Source organism: Microtus oregoni, unplaced genomic scaffold (assembly GCF_018167655.1).
Source record: "Microtus oregoni isolate MIOR12 unplaced genomic scaffold, Mior012 000003F_ref0000135, whole genome shotgun sequence".
Taxonomy (NCBI): Eukaryota; Metazoa; Chordata; class Mammalia; order Rodentia; family Cricetidae; genus Microtus; species Microtus oregoni.
The window spans coordinates 68979386-68994295 of NW_024543062.1; positions in this window are offsets into that span (position 1 = coordinate 68979386).

Sequence of the window (14910 nt, forward strand, 5' to 3'; positions counted from 1 at the left end):
TAACTGAACTTAAATTTTTATTATTCAAATGTGTTAAAAGTCTGGAGAGGACCTTGGAACCTAACAGACATACATAGATTGTTTAGTAGATGATGAATGGATTCTATAAACTGTTTTAATTTGTCCATTTATGAAAATAACTGTAACTAGGCCATTTCACATATGAGCACATAACATAGCAATGTTACACTAATTCTAACCTTCCTTCAAGGCAGTCCTAGAGTAACTATTCCAGCATTTTCTCAAAATTTTGGCTGTCACTTTCTCTCTTTACATGTTCCATTTGATGAGCCCAAATTGTGTCAGGCCGAGCTATAACATCAGGGGCTAACCTCAGGGAAAGGTTCCAGGATCTCATTACTGGTGACCTGATTGGGAATGAAGGGGCCTGAGTACTGCCTGTGGCATTGATGGAAGGCCTCTGTGTCCTCTCCCACCGCCTGTTCCCTGGCAGGGTCAAGCACAGCCTGGCTCTACCTCGTCTAGGTGATACCATTTTCACAGAGTCAGGACAGCTTTGGAAAAGTTTCTGAAAGGGAAAGTGGGTGGAGATGGAGAGCCCAGATGGCCAGAAATCTTCTAGAATTCACTAGGAAATGATATAAAAGTAAAACCTTCTGATTCTTTGTATTCTCTATCCTACCTCTTTCATCCTCTCCTGATGCCTGAATTGTGAAGGTTAAAGAAGGTTAATTGTTGTTAGGAGGCCACTTGTTCATTTACCGGCTGCCCAGACTCCCGAAATAATCACACAGAAACTGTATTAATTAAATCACTGCTTGGCTCTAGCTTCTTATTGGCTAACTCTTATATCTTAATTTAATCCATTTCTATTAATCTGTGTATCACCAATTGACTGTGGCTTACTAGGTAAAGTTCCAGTGTCTGTCTCTGGCGGGGCTACATTGCTTCTTCTTGACTCCACCTTCTTTCTCCTAGTTTAGTTTTCCCCACCTACCTCTACTCTACCCTATCAGGCCAAGCCAGTTTCTTTATTAACCAATGGTATTCACAGTATACAGAGGGGAATCCCACCTCACCTCCCTTTTTCTGTTTAAATAAAAATGGAAGGTTTTAACTTTAACATAGTAAAATTACATATAACAAAACAGTTATCAAGCAAGAATTACAGTTACAGTATTTACATTTACTTTATTTTTCATCATATAAAAAACTATAACTGTATATTCTTCAACTCCATCAAAGACCCCAGAAGGATATATCTTAAGTAAACAGGAAGAGCATTGTAAGCAATATCCAAAACTTGAGAATTGACAGAGACATCTCACTGCCTGGACAGTCACCCAAAGTTCTTCTGTACTGTTGGGGCATCCATCTTCAGCCTACAAGCCCATAGTATCTAGCAGACTTTTCCACAAAGTGGAAAATTTCAAAGACAGTTATGCCTATATTGGCAGTTTGTCAATCACGTTCTTCTGTGTCCTGCAGAATGTCTGGCAGATTCTTTCATGAAACAGGAACCCCGAAGGATGGTCTCACCTTTAGGCAAAATAAGCAGTCATTTCTCTGTTGGTCCTGCATATCCAGTTCATATAGCTTACCATCAAGCAGTCCAGACAAGAGCAGTTTCTTGCCCAAATGACTAGCAAACTCCATAAGGACCTTCTTTGATGCCCATCATCCTCTTGAAGTAGATTGATGGTGCCAGAAGCAGATGTGTCTCAAGTTATGAAAAGTCTAACTTTCTTAAAACATTTTAAATGCCATATTCTGAAGGTTTCTCAAAGATTAGAAGAATACCTATCTAATTGAAATATATCTCTATATATCTAGAAAACCTAACTAACATGACTATAATTTTGAATATTATAGATGATTATCTATTAACCTGTCTTTCTTACTTATCCATTACATTTTTAGATGAACTGTACAATCACAATAACTTAATCAAGAGCAGAAATATACATATAATAAGATTGACCTAAAATTTGTATCAATAGAACAAGTTTAATACCAATGCAAATCTCTATAGCATATCCCTCTTGAAATGTAAACAAACATTTAAGAACAATATTTGGGAATATGGGTGTAGTTCTCTCCAAACTGCTTCCTGCTTTTTTTGGGGGCAAAGTGATTTTGGGGGATGTTCACAGCAACCTTTTGGAGGTTTGAGTCATCAAACCACATTAGTCTGGAAGGATTCCATAGTTTCTCATCCTCTGTGGAAACAAACAAACAAAAAAAAAAAACAACTCTTTTCCAAAGCAACATATCCTTAGACCCAAATTTTGAAGACAAAATACCTTTAAAGTATATATGTTTGTTGTTGACTGAGGTTTCTGTTCCACCCGGTTCCTCAGTCGTTCAGTCCCAAGGAAATCACACAGAGGTATACATTAATTATAAACTGATTGGCCTAGTATTTCAGGCCTCTTATTAACTCTTATAACTTATTTTAGCCCATAATTCTTATCTGTGTTAGCCACGTGGCTTGGTACTTTTTTTTTTTTTTTTGGTGAGGGAGTCACATCTTGCTTGCTCTGTGTTTGGCTTCCTCTCTTTATAGGTAATGTCTGCAGACTGAAACTTCCCTCTTCCCAGAATTCTCATTGCCACGCTTCTACTTCCTGCCTGATCACCATCACCCTGCCTATACTTCCTGCCTGGCTACTGGCCAATCAGCATTTTATTAAAAATAATACAAGTGACAAGATAAAAGACCATTGTCCCGACTTCCATCCTCCTCCTCTCCCCCTCTGCTTCTCTCATTCTCTCCCCCCGTCTGTCTCTGTCTCTCTGTATCTCTCCCTCCCTCCCATCCCCAAATAAAACTCTACACTCAAGCTCTTAAAAAAAAAAAAGACCATTGTCCCACAGCACTCCCCCATCCTTTTTTAAAAAACAAGAACTCTGAATCAAATCTCCCTTGTTTAGTTTTCTTCCTGACCATTATCCATAACAACTTGCAACCAACAGCTTGAGCATATTTCTGACTAACTCGTATCCTAAACTAACCCATCTCCATTAATCTTTGTATCACCACATTGTTGTGGCTTACTGGATAAAGTTCCATCTAGTGTCTGTCTCCAGTGAGGGCTACATGGTTTCTCCTTGATTCTGCCTTCTTTCTTCCAGCATTCATTTTAGTTTTCCCTGCCTAGCTCTACTATACCCTATCAGGCCAATCCAGTTTCCTTATTAACTAATGATGTTCACAGCATACAAAGAGGAGTCCCACATCAGATAATCATTTCCAAGAGAGCGAAAAAGTACCTTATAAGTTGTTTTCCAGTGAACAAAGGTCCCTGGGAGAGAGGAATATGTTCATATACCCCTCATAGCTTTCAGACTCAATAGCAACTATTATAAACTAAGTCTGGGGGGCTATAGAGATGTCTCAGTGAGTAAAGATAACCTGAATTTGATCTATATATCCCATATAAAAGTGGAAGAAGAGAACTAACTTCACAAATATATCCTTTGATCCACCTGTTTCATGGTGTGCATCACACACACGTACCATGCAACACATGTGCACAAATACATATAATAAGTAGCTTATTTGAAGTTCTACTGCACACATATGAATAATAAGTAGTTATTCAAAGAGTATTACAGGATAATTACTTTTCAAGTTGCTGATGAGTCTTCCTTCTCGGAAGGCAATGAAGACAGAACAGTAGAGGACCAAAGGAAAGCAGTAGCAGCAAGTGGTCTGCTGGAGAACATCTGACTGCCATGGTAATCTTTGAAGCACGTGTTCTTAAATGTTCTTAAATCTCAGGGCCCCCTTCACCTCTTTAGTATTCCCAAATAATCCAATATCTGGCAGTATTTCTAATTTGTTATGTTATTTTGCATAAAGATTATAAAGAAAAATTTGATCTGGGGGGGATGTACATTTGGTGAAGAACAAAATTTTGTAGCACCCTCTCAAAAAAATTTTGACTAGGGCTAGGAATATTGGTTAGAGGGCTTGCCTAGCATGTAGGAAATTTGCCATTTCCACAAGAACACTGTGGTATGTTGATGAAAGAAACCAGATAATTGTGAGTTGTCTAATTTTGCATTACATCAACTGCACACATGCACACACAGACACATACTGGTCATCTACATCTTCTTAAAGGATACTTGAAGTATGATGGAGTCTATAAATGAACATGAAACTTGTATTCTGCACATTAATCTGAAAATGGAAAATCATATCTTGGAATTAGAGATAAATAAATTGATGGTAGGGGACTGCATATCCTGGGAATCTCTTGTGGTCTCACAGCCACACTTGGGGGAACACTGATCTAGAATCTTCAGGAGGAACATGAGTGACTCTAATATGGTAGGATAAATTCAACTAAAAGGTAATAAGCTACATAATATAACCTCTATCTCTTAAAATGACTGGAAACTATGATAGAATAGTAAAATGTCAAAGCTGAAAGATGCATTGGTGTACTAATCTAAATTCTTGCTTTTCAGAAGAAAAAAATGAACACTAAACAAGGCCTGCCCTACAATGGAAATAGTCTTGTTAATTAGAAAGTCAGACTTGGAAGTCATCTCATTGGTGGGTTGCAAATGGAGTATTTTTAATATTTATTTTTATTTACATGTATGTGTGTCTGTATGAGTGAACGTTATAGGTGAACAGGTGTCTTCAGAGGCAAGAAGAGGGCATTGCCTCCTCTGGAGCAGGAGTCACAGGTGACTGTGGACCACCTGGTCTAGGTGCTGGGAACCAAACTGGGGTCCTCTGAAAAAGTAGTGCACTCTCTTAATTGCTGAGCCATCTCTCCAGACTGTCATTTTTTTCTCACCACATGGGCCAACAAAAAAATTAAACCACGCCTACTGTTAAAAGACACCTCTAAAACCTCAAAGGATACATACCTTTCTTTCCCATTCATTCCATTTTCCCACTGATCTATTGGCATACATCTGACCTTAAAAGTGAACATCTTAGAGGTTCAAATAGTAGGCAACCTTAGAAACTGGAGAATAAAAAGAAAGAAATGGCTGCTTACACGCCTCATAGTTTCTGAGAGCAATATCCTTGGCTTTGTGCAAGGCAGAACCTCTGCAGCTGTGCACAGCACTCCTGGCCAAGCATCCAACAGCCAGGGAATGACCTTGCAATTTTCTTAGTTACTTCTCTTTTTTTCCACTGCTATGATATTTTAATAAAACATTTATATTTCTGGAGCTATACTTAATTTTACAATATACATGACATGACAAGCAAAAGGAAGAAAACAGATATTTTCCCAACAAAATACTTAAAAATATTTTTTTTAGTTTATGACATATACCTCTTGCCCAGTCTCTTGTATTTGTTACACATGTTTTGTTTTGTTTTTTTTTTTTTAAAGAAAGCCTCATATAAAAAAGTAGCTATATTTTTTATACTAGTGGGCTTTCAAATGAAATACCTGGATGTTCTGTTTATCAATGTATATTGCATAGAAATGGGTACAGATAAAACATTAATAAGCCAGTTTTTGAATGGCTGCTCTACCTTAGGTTTATGTATACCTTTAAGAGTATACATTCTGTGGGTATAATAAGGTTTTTTTTAATGCATTTCAATTTAATTTTTAAAAGTCTTCTAAATTTTATTTTCAATACCACTGTGATTTCTATAACAACTATCCCCTAGGTACACCTAGTTATTTTTCTATTGCTGTGAAGAGATGCCATCTTCAAGGCAAGTTATGGGCCTAAGACTTTATAGGGGCTTACAGTTCCAGAGGATTAAAACCCATAACCATCATGGCAGGGGACATGGCAGCAGGCAGACATTGGATGGAGAGATTGTCCTTCCCAGTCTCACTACCCTATAGACTTGACCCAAATAAAGTATTGTGTTCAGAACAACAGCTATATCACACCACTGCTTCATACGGAGGCTGCCCTCAACCCAAATTTGTCAGGTTTTTTTTTCCTAGTATGCTCTTGTTTCTCTGTGATCAGTCCTGGTTTCTTTTTATTTTCCCTCCTTCCTCCAACTCATAGCCTAAGAATTTCCAGGTCATTTCACAGAACCACCACAGAGGTCACAGAGAAAGATGAGGGGGAGGAAGAACGGGCCTCCCTATTGTCTCTCTCCCACAGCAACAAGAGCAGATCTTTCTTACATACGGAAACATTGACAACAGTTTATATGCTGAAGCATTTCATGGTAAAGTCGTTCAATATCACTGCCGTAGCTCATCTGAGCAGGGGAAACTTTGGGTCTGCATGATGCTACTCGCTCTCTTCCTCCCATATTTTATCTCATAGGTTCAGAGCAGCATTCCGCTAGCTAGTGTCATTCTATTCTGATTTCTGCCATCACTGCATTTTCTGTCCCTCTCAGCTTTGTGCCATCTGTAGGGGTGACTCACTTGACAGCTCTGTCCTTAAACTAATTCAGTAATAAAAACGTTGAAAATCATTCAGTCCGTGAGCAAGCCCCTAGACACCTCCCACACGTGTATCAGTTCATTAATTGGCACTCTGGGATTGAGTGTCCGAATCAGTTATCAGCCAACAGAACTGCATACACTGGCCCTCTTACGTTGAACCTAAAATTAAGATGCATCTCTGTCTGGCAAAATGGACAAGCTTGAGAAGGGTAAATGTGCAGGAGTCAGTTGTCTGGGGACTTCATGCTGGGAGTTAGATCTGTGGCTTTCTTCTTGCTGTGACCAAACCCCTGTCCAGAAGCAAGTCGGATGAAGAACTTATCTTGGCTCACAGTTGAAGAGGAGACAGCCATTGCCATCGTGGAGGGAGATTGCTCAGCAGGGAGGAAAGAATGCAGCAGGCAACTGTCTGGTGAGGGAGTGTGCAACTCCTCACACCCCTTCTTGTCAGAACAGAAAGCAGAGAGTGGCCAGGAGTTAGGACTCATCTATGAAGACCGGCAACCCTACTTCCTCCAATGAGGATCCTTCTCCTAAGAGTTCCATAGCCTTAAGGAATAGGTTAGGGTTCAAGTGTTGAAACACATACAGCTGTATGGGACATTTCACATTCAAACCACAGTATGGATGATGAGGAGCCCTGTACACAGATGCCTGGCATAGCAGGGCTAGAGACTGAATGGCAGAACGACAGCTGTCTTCTCTTCACACCCTCTTCTTTCCACCAAAACAGCCTTTTTCTTATCTGTTCTATATATTCTCTCTGGGGAAAAGTTCACCAAGCAAGCTCTCTTAAAAAAGAAAAGAAAAAAAGAAAGAAAAAAAATGAGAGCCAGAATTTTAAAATATTCCCATCTTTAAGCCTGGTTATATTTTAAAAGTTCACCTGTCTAAAAAAAAAAAAAAAAGCTTCAGAGCCTCTTATTTTAAAGTTCATTCACTGTTCATTAATCCCCACAGCCAGAACATCCTCACATACTTATCTAAAGGTCATATTTATTCTATTAATGTAGAAATGACCAATTATATTGGTCACCACGTATCTCAAAGAGGTCACATTTAATAAGGACTATTAGCACCAATTTGGTAGAGGAAATTAATGCCGGTATTCTCATGTGAATAATGCAAAATCAACAGTGATCCTTGGGAAACAATGGGTTACATAAGCAATGAGATACTACAGGGCTGGGAAAGGACCCAACAGGCACCTGACCCAGCACAGAGATTCTCAGTTAAGACGCTACCTCACAGCTATGCTTGCATATTTTAAAGTTTGATGCCAATGCACAGTTAGTACTCAAATCAGTGCTCGTGAATGAAGAACAGAGATGTCATCAAATAACTCCTAAATGCTTCTGTCATTGGTGGAAGGCATGGTGACTCAGTAGTAAGGAATGTCTTGACACCATCTGTGACTTAGTTAACGATTCTTTGAGTCTTTTACTTTTTTCCAGGGGGTCACCAGAAGCTCTGTAGAGGTAAGAATTCATTAAAAAATGCAAAGAATTACTAGGTAACACAAACTCTTAAGATTTAGGACAGAGAGATCTTGCATCTCCTGCAAGGACACTAGGACTAGTCACTGGAATGCGATGTCACTGTAGTCCTCAAGTAGAGTAAAAATGGTAAACATTCTCACTTCCACCCATGAAGGTTATTAGCACAGTGAAGCACTTACTGGTGTCAGAGACATCATAAAGAAGGATAAGTGTCGTCACCTCCTTCATCTCAAGGAAGCTATAGGGCTAAGGATGCAGCTCAGTTAGCACAGGACTTGCCTACCATCCCTGAAGCCCTGAGTTCCAGTACCACCTAAAACTGGGTGTATTGGTGCAAAACTGTCAGAGAGGTAGAGGCAGAAGGATCAGAAGTTCAAGTTGCCCTTAGCTACACAGCAAGTTCAATGTTAGCCTGAACAACATGGGCCTCTGCCTCAGAATAGAAAAACGGTTTGACGTGATGTTTGGAAATCCTTGAGAAATGATTAGACGTGTAATACACGTAGGATAAAGGCCTAATATGACTCATGTCACAGTGTTATGGGGAGGTCAGGAAGGAATGGATTAATTGTGAGAAGTGCTGATGAGAACAATTTTCATGGAAAGATATATATAGTGAACACTTGAGATTCCAAGTCAATTTGCATCGATTGAATGTTTAGCTGTAGTTACCAGACTACAAGCCTTAACAATGTGACCACAATTTTGAGATAGAACTTGGAAATTTTATATGGATGATATGTAATGGTTTGGGGATTGTGATTTTTTTCCTAATTCATTCATCGTTAGCATCCCATATGCAACATGTAATGGAAAAAATAATTTGGAGCTGGGCTTGACGCTAGAACCCTATAATCCTTGGGACACTAAGGCAGGAAGATCTTGAATTTTGTTGGGTTACAGAGTGAATTCCAGCCATCTGAAGTACACAGCAAGAGCCTGACAGAGACTGATAGTAAGAAGAAAAAGAATCTGTAAGATGACTTTGGGTAAATAAAAAAGTAGTCTAAAGTGATTTGTAGTGGGAGACGATACTGTGTATAAGAACAGGGCAGTGGGAATCAGTGTGTGTGATGAAAACAAGGACAGTTAGTGCTGGGAAAGAATGCACAACCAACTGGAAAGGCAAGAGGGTAAGAAAACAAGGACCTGGAAGTCTCAGAAATGAGTTTCTGTTTAAGGATACCTACAAAGGCATAGAGTCACTAGAGGAAGATGAAGGAGTTAATTCCTCAGAAAGACCTAAGAATTATAAATCTACCCAATGTCAGGGCACCCAATTTTATAAAAAACAAATGTTATTAAGTGTAAATGAAGAGAGAGGCTCTTGCAGTGGAGATCTCAAACTCCTGTTCTCACCCACAGACAAATCACTCAAGCAAAAAATCCTAACTAACCGTGAGGATTAAACTGCACTGTGGATCTCATGGAATCAGCAGGCATTTATAAGATGTTCTCCTCAACAACTGCAGAATACACATTCCCTTTTCAGAACATGGAATTTTCTCCATAATATACCACATATTATATTAGGCTACAAACTACGCTTACCAAGTTCAAACCCTCTGAGATCATAGTCTTTGTCTTCTCTGATCACAATGGGATGAAACTGCACATTAACAACTTAAGGAACTGTGGAAAGCACACAAACAAGACTGCAGCGTGCTTTTTAATGGAAAAGTGAAACATTGAACAAGTCAGAGAAATGTTTTAAATCTTCTCAAAACAGATAAAATGAGAGACGCAACATATCAAAAACTTAAGTACAAAACAAAATCCGTAGTGAGATGGAGACTAACATAATCAGCACCTCATTTACGGCCTCATATCAGAAAAATAGAAAAAAAAAATGGGCTGGAGAGATGGTTCCATGGTTAAGAGCAAATACTTTTCTCCCAGGAGATCTGAGTTCAGTTCTCAGCATGAAAGTCTAGCAGCTTAGAACTAACTGCCTGCAACTCCAGCTCCAAAGGGAACAGATACCTCCAGACTCTGCAGTACCAACAGTTTGTGTATACACACACACCAAAATGAATATTCTAAGAGAAAAATGGAAATATATTTCAAATAAACAACCAACAATGTAGCTCATGAAATTAGAAAACCAAGAATAAGCCAAACCTAAAATTAGAAGAAGGAAAGAAATAATAATCATCAGAGCAGAAATAACCTAATAAAAGGTCTCAGCTCACAAAAACACGGAGCCATACAAAAGATAAATGAATCGTTGAAAACACAAGGTCGGCATAATTTAACCAAACTATGAAAAAAGAGAAAATGCCCAAGTAAACAAAATTAGAAATCCAGAGCAAAACTCAAGGAACTCAACAACCTAACCAAAAAAAAAAAATGAATCCAATTAAAAATTGGAAAATAATTTGACGAGGTACTTCTCAAAATGGCCAATAAGCATGTGTAATTGCTTAGTATCGTTAACTATCAGGGAAATACAAATTAAAACTGTGTTGTGAGACTATCTCAACTCAGAATGACTATTACCAAAAATAAATGAATGACAAATGTTGGCAAGGTCCCAAGTGAGCGCCGTGTGAGTGCGGTGGGCAGATGAAGGCTTCCACTAGAAGCTCTGTGAGAGAGGGAGAAGAGGAACCCAGATCTACAGCTCTGGAGCTCACAAGGCTTCTTCATAGAGTCTGCCGCAGATGAAGGGAGACAGAAATAACCTTCTCTTACTTTACTTGTTCTCCACCTTCTCCACAGCAGTCATCTTAAGAACCTGAGGCACACTCCTAGGAGGTCCGTCTATGACTCAAAGCTTCCCTGAAGCACTAGGATTCAAGCCAACCTTGTATTTTATTGTATTGTGTATTTACCTTGGTTGAGATAGGAATTATTTGTTAATTCTTGGCTGACGCTCTTTTGGTTATACATAGATTCAGAAAGTTTTCCACATTTCCTAAATAACTAAAACTGAAACTTCTTTTCAATTCCTCAAGACCAGGCTCCTGGCCATCTTCTGCATTATGTAATACTACATCATAAAAGAAGGTATTCAATATCCCTTATAGCTCACCTATTAAATCGCTAGCCATTGGCTGGACTGTCATGGAGAAGCAGAAAGTGGAGATATGGAGCAGCACACTACCCGAACAAGTCATACAGCTTCCTAGTGTCTTCCCACCAGCTGGAGAAAGTTTAGCCCTGGTGATTAAGATGGTGAGAGGTGATTAAGATTGTAATAGGTGATGTGTCCTATATGGCTCCAGGCATTGGCCTACTTTGAACACTGAGGGGATGAAGAAATGACAAACACATGGACACACCAAAAAGCTGGGATCAGGTGGCCTGAGCTCGCTGATGGAGAAGCCATAGAACCCTAGAAGCTCCGCTTGTTTACTACCATACAGTTGAACAGGGAAGGAGGTGTGGTCATTACACAGCTGAACAGAGAAGGGGCATAGTTATCACATACAGCTGAACAAGAAGGCCGGTTTAGCTAATCTAGTAAGAGCAGTCTCTGAGAAGAGCAGTGGGTCAGTAAATATCTAGGGTGATCACTTTCTGCACACAAGGCAACATTCATACTCACACCCAAGGACAGCCTTGAGTATCCTTCTGAGCCTCACCCAGGGAAAGGTTTGACACTCTGATGGGGCTATGCCATGTGGCTGTGCTGATACCAAACAATACACACTCTCTCAGGGCTTCACTTGCTCCCTACAAAGAGGAACAACCAAGCACAGAGAGATTATGACCTAGGTCAAAGATACTGGATAGAGACAATAGGACATGAAATAGTTTTAGAAAGGAAAAAGAGGCAGAGAAAGCTAGGGAGTAATTGCTTACTCCTACTTTGGATAATTACAGGAAACTTCGGAAATGCCATTAACAAAACGAAAAAGTCCAGACATTTTTTGAAGAGTAAACATGAGTTGAGTTTTGCCCTTTAAGCAATATCAGTGACATTCGATGGGAATGTCTCAGGAAATATATTTGGAGTCATTACTGAAAGCTGAACCTTTATGAAGGAATGTAGTTTCCAGAGATGCTCCTAGGCCTGACTGGTGGGCTGGCTCTCAGTCAGCAGACCTGCAGGCAGAAGCAGCAGGTGCAAGGCCTGCAGGGAAATAGCTCTCAAGAGAAGAAAGTCATGGGGATGTAAAATCTGGCACAAGAGATGATGTGAATAAAGAGGGAGAATGCTGTGAGTGAGGAATGATCCCTTAGTCTAAAGAAGATGGGGTTCACAGTGCAGGAAGAAGAGAAGCTCAACTACAGTACTGCAAACAGCCTGGTATTGGCATAAGAACAGACAGGAGGACCAAGGGAACAGTATCGAAGACCCAGATATCAATCCACACATCTTCAAACACCTGATTTTTTTTTTACAAAGAAGCAAAAAAATATCAGATGGAAAAAAGAAAGCATATTTAACAAATGGTGCTGGCATAACTGGATATCAACATGTAAGAGAATGAAAATAGATTCATACCTATCACCATGCACAAAACTCAAGTCCCAATGGATCAAAGACCTCAACATAAAGCCAACCACACTGAACCTTATAGAAGAGAAAGTGGGAAGTACACTTGAATGCATTGGCACAGACAACCACTTCATAAACAGACGCCGAGAGAAACAATTAATAAATGGGACCTCCTGAAATTGAAAAGCTTCTGTAAAGCAAAGGACATGGTCAACAAGACAAAACAACAGCCTACATAATGGGAAAAGATCTTCACCAACCCCACATCAGACGGAGGTCCAATCTCCAAAATATACAAAGAACTCAAGAAACTGGTCATCAAAATAACAAATAATTGAATTTTAAAAATGGAGTATAGACCTAAACAGAAAACTCTCAACAGAGGAATATAAAATGGCTGAAAGACACTTAAGGAAATGCTCAACATCCTTAGTCATCAGAGAAATGCAAATCAAAACAACTCTGAGATTCCATCTTACACCTGTAAGAATGGTCAAGATCAAAAATACTGATGTCAACTTATCCTGGAGAGGTTATGGGGTAAAGGGACCACTCCTCCATTGCTGGTGGGAGTGCAAGCTGGTACAGTTTCTTTGGATATCAGTATGGCAATTTCACAGAAAATTAAGAAACAACCTTCCTCAAGACCCAGTAATATCACTTTTGGGTATATATCCAAAGGATGTTCAATTGTGCCAGAAGGACATGTACTCAACTATGTTCATAGCAGCATTTTTTTGTCATAGCCAGAACCTGGAAACAACCTAAATGTCCCTTGACTGAATAATGGATAAGGAAAATGTGGTACATTTACTCGATGGAGTACTACACGGCAGAAAAAAATAACGACATCTTGAAATTTGCAGGTAAATAGATGGAGCTAGAAAAAAACATATTGAGTGAGGTAACCCAGATCTAGAAAGACAATTATAATATGTACACACTCATAAGTGATTTTTAAATATAAAACAAAGAAAACCAGCCTACAAATCACAATCCCAGAGAACCTCGACAATGAGGACCCTAAGAGAGACATACATGGATCTAATCTACATGGGAAGTAGAAAAAGACAAGATCTCCTGAGTAAACTGGGTAAACTGAGATCATGGGAGCAGGTTGAAGGGGAGGAGAGAAGCAGGGAGGGGAGCAGAGAAAATGTGTAGAACTCAATACAAATTCCAAAAAAAAAAAAGAAGAGAAGTTCAAATTCAGATCAAAGAATTTAGGAGAAAACAGTGGTAAGTGATGTGCTGGATAAAGGTTATAGAAAAATCTACGAAGTAATAACCATCTCTCTTAGGCAGTAGTTATAACCCTTAGCACAAACAACACTTCAGCAACACTTCAGAGCAAATGGCATCTGCCATGCTGCTGCAATGACTTGCCTCACCAATAGTGAAAGAAGACTATACCTGCAGAAACTGAACAGAAACTCCTGACATCCATGTTCCTCCAAATAAGTGCTTATTAAAGGCTGGACCTATGGTTCAGTAGGAGAGCACTTGCCTAGCATATGTGAGGCCCTAGGTTCCATGCCCAACACAAAGCAAAACAGACTGCAATGGTGTTTAACTAGAAACAATACGCAACTCCCTTTGTAATTTCTCTTTTAAGAAATGAGCTAATGGGCAGAGCTTCAGCTGCACCAGTGTGTGCTTGCACAGCATTGGCAAGCCCTGGGTTTAGTCTCCAGCACTACATACATAATGCCTGTGTCTGAGAGTTTTTATTGCTGTGAAGAGGCACCATGACCATGGTAACTCTTAGAAAGGAAAACACTTCATTTGGCTAACTTACAGTTGCAGAGGTTCAGTCTATTACCATCATGGCAGGACGTGGTGGCACACAGGCAGACATAGTGCTTGAGAAGGAGCTGAGATTTCTTCATCTTGATCCACAGGCAACAGGAAGGGAACTGGCTCCCGCACTGGGCATAGCTTGAGCAAAGGAGACCTCGAAGCCCACCTCCATCCACACAGTGACACACTTCCTCCAACAAGGTCACACCTCCTCCAGCAAAACCACATCTCCTAATAGTGCCACTCCCTTTCAAACCACCACAAGCCTGCAACTGGGATGCAAGCCTGTAACTCCAACATCCTGGGAACAAAGGCAGGAGGATCGCATGATTAGGGTAATCCTTAGCTACGTTTCAATTTTGAGGCCAGACTAGAATATATGAGACCTGCTTCAGAAAGAAAAGAAGAAAGGGAGGGAGGGAGGGAGGAAGGGAGGGAGGGAGGGAGGGAAGAAAGGAAGGAAGAAATTTGAGCCAGTCTAGTAAGGCTCCTCCTAGCATGTGGAATGATTCTATGCATATCTGAGTTAAAAACAAATAAATTAAATACATAAATAAAAGTAAAGTATTTAGTAGGAGTTGGCTGGAAAATGCTAAAGAAAGAAAATTGCCAAGCACCTCATGATCCACTGTGTGATAAGTATTTATACTATTAAAGTTGCATGTGTGTGAACTGTCCTTTGGTTATGCACATTTAGCATGCCATAGTGAGTATTTCTAGGGTCCATATACATGCGCAGATCAATAAATTTGCATTTTGCCGGACAATAGTAACACGTGCCTTTAATCACAGCATTTGG